We start from the raw sequence: 3,057 nt of genomic DNA, 5'->3' as shown, positions 1-3,057 counted from the left end.
AATTCTCCTAGAAAATAGAATGGTTTGTTTATTTGTTTGTTTTCCCTTGCTATTCAAATCTTGTCAAGTCTGAGCTAAATGGCTGAATACTCCTCCTTTCAGTGCCTTCTGCCTGCTTGTTCAGTCCCCACACATTTTTCACTGCCTCCTCTCCTCATAGGGCACTCTGCCACCAACTTTCTGCTCCCCTTTGGAGTGGAAAAGAACTGAGTGATGTGAGATCAGTTTACGTTGTCCTTGTTTGCAGCAGGGGTGTAATACATGAACCTGCTGTGGATCTCTTGTGGATAAAAGGGAGGCTGTGAGAAAGGATACTGGTGCAGAAGCAGTATTCTTGCTGCTATGATGGAGGTGCCTGACGTCCTCCATGCAGGTGACAGTGCATTTCCTGGCAGTGCTGTCTGTTGTGCAAACCCATGGCTGCATACTCTGGGGTTTGCAAAGGCCCTGATGTTCAAGTTGTGTTTTTTCTGAGGATCCAGAATCACCCTCCCAGGTTTCATAGAGTTATAGAACAGTTTGGGTTGGAAGGGACCTTCAATATCATCTGATTTCAACCTCCTGCCATGGGCAGGGACACCTTCCACTAGACCAGGTTGCTTCAAGCCCTGTTCAACCTGGCCTCAAGCACTGTGCCCCAGGGATGGGGTAGCCACAGCACATCTGGGCAATCTGAGCCAGTGCCTTGCCACGTTCATATGAGATACATGGGTTCATCTCACTGGTTCCCCATTGTTCCACCCTCACAGGGAAGAACTTCTTCCTGAGATCTTTTCTAAATCTCCCCTCTGTCAGTTTAAAGTCATTCCTCCTTGTCCTGTCACTATATGCCCTTACGAAAATTCCCTCTCTGGTTTTCTTGTAGGCCCCCTAGTATTGGAAGAGTGTTAAAAGGTCTCCCTGGAGCCTTCTCTAGATTGAACAAGCCCAGCTCTCTTGGCCTGTTTCCCTTCTGTTTCCTTTGAGACATGAAGCAGTGGCTGTCTGGATGGGTCAGTTAGCTATGCAAATACCTGGCAAGTTCAGTTTCCTCTGACAGAGTTTAAGGATCTTTGTGTATTAGGATGACAGCCACTCAAGCTGCTTAGTGATATGCTCAAGGGCTTGGCTAAAAAACAGTTACAAAAGGACAGGTAGGAGAAGGACTCAGGTCAGAGCTTTTGTATGACAATGACATTTTTGAAGAAAGCAGGAGGTGCCAGCCACACATGCGTGATGGCTCCTTGCAAAAAGCTAAGTAATCATGTCCCACTCAGTACATGTGCAAGTGCCTGTGCATCCTAGGGACACTATGAGAAAGAAGGCTGCTGCCTTGTGTTTTGCACTGTTACAGAAATTGTCTGAATCTTCTAAGAAGCTTATTGTTTGACTCAACCATTCTGGTTTACTAAAAGGACAAGGTGGGGTTTTTTTTCTTTTAGCATTCTGTCTGGGTTTTTTTAAGCATTTATGTTTATTCTTCAGGGTTTTTCTCCTTGTCCTGTGAGTTAAGAGACTTTCTGGAAATTCTGTTTTGTGAAGCACGGCAGATATATAGAAAGGAAAGGCTGTCCTTTCTGCAAAGGAGTAAAAGATGTGGGGCAGGGGCAGAGAGGCACATGAAGGTAGAGAGAGAACCAGCGAACAGTTGATCTTAATGCATCAGTAGCTGAAGCAGGTATCTGCTAGGTATCCAGAGAGCTGCTTGTGAAGAAGGACCAGTTGCAAGCAGGGCTTTCCCTGTGGCTCAGAGGAGAATGTTACAGCATTTGAAGGGATGTTGGAAAGCCAAAGCACTTTATGCTACTGAGAAGGGAGATTAAGTCAAATTCAGAAGATGATTGCAGCCACACTGTTGCATGAGTGTTACAGTGTGTACAGAGCTGACTGTCAGAATCGGTGGAATACGGAGGCTCAAAGGAAGCATGCTACATGTGATGACTGCTTAGGCCTTGTTTTCATATGTCCTGTGTGTGTCTTTCAGGCTGCAGAATTCCTATGCTTCTACTTGTTCTGTGGTTACTTCCCAGTCACTCTCTGGAAAGGGAGCAGACTTCCCATCCTATAAGCTCTAGTTTTCTTCAGAAAACGGCATTTAATTGCAAGGGTAGTTGGTTTTAGTTCAAAGATGCTGCTCAGAGGCAGGTACAGGAGCAGTGTGGCTGAAGGAGCAGTTTTAAGTTGTGTTGCGTAAGAAAGAGCAGCCAGGAGAATGCGCAGTGAAAGAGCTCCTGAAGGGTTGAATTTTATGGACCTCTTTTTCTGTCCATTGCTGTGCAGGCAGGAAGTGGGGCAGAATGGCTTCCTGGGAGTGAAAGAGACATCAATAAATGTTGGTCCTGTCCTCTCATCCTTGTTAGAAAATGTGAGTTAGGGAGAGCATTGTGAGTTGGGAAGGTACTGATGAAAAGAGTGCAATTTGTGTTGAGATAAAGTTTTGGCCTCATTTCTGTCGACTTCCAACCATCTTGTTTGTATCTTGTGATCCTGTAGTTAGCTTACTAATGTGTTTGCTATAGCATAGCTCCTGCTATGGACCAGCAGCACACTGTCCTGTGTACTGTCCTAGCATAAGAGACAATGTCCCCAATGTGCAGAACTTACTGTCTGAGCAGAAGGCACAAGAGTGGAGCTCAGGACATGCAAATCTTGCAAGCTGACCACAAGATACAGTGTAAAAGGTGGATAGAATAATTATGTTTCTTTGCTGAAATACAGTTGAAACACAAACAGTTGATATTCTTCATGACTTCTTGTAGATGCAGACACATTTTCTGTTCATTTTGTGTTTGGCTCACTTGCAGCCCAGTGCACAGTTCTTTCCAGTGTTTGAATGAGTAAATGAAAATGATATGTGGCTACAGGCTTTCTGTATCTCAGAAGGCACAGTGTTAAAGTGGCAAATTTCCTCTGTCTGGTTTGATAGAGGAAAAGTGGATTGGTGAGTTCAGTTTGGGGTCTGGAAGCTGCCCTTGCCTTTACATCTTCAAAAGAAGGAATGTTTTTAGGTGCAATTTAAATTGCCATGAATTAACCAGATCTGAGCCAAACCCTTTTAGTTCTGCAGTTCTTCAGTTC

The sequence above is a fragment of the Psittacula echo genome (assembly GCF_963264785.1).
Source record: "Psittacula echo genome assembly, chromosome: Z".
Classification (NCBI taxonomy): Eukaryota; Metazoa; Chordata; class Aves; order Psittaciformes; family Psittacidae; genus Psittacula; species Psittacula echo.
The sequence above is the reverse complement of the archived record's forward strand: the minus strand, read 5'-3'. Positions refer to the sequence as shown.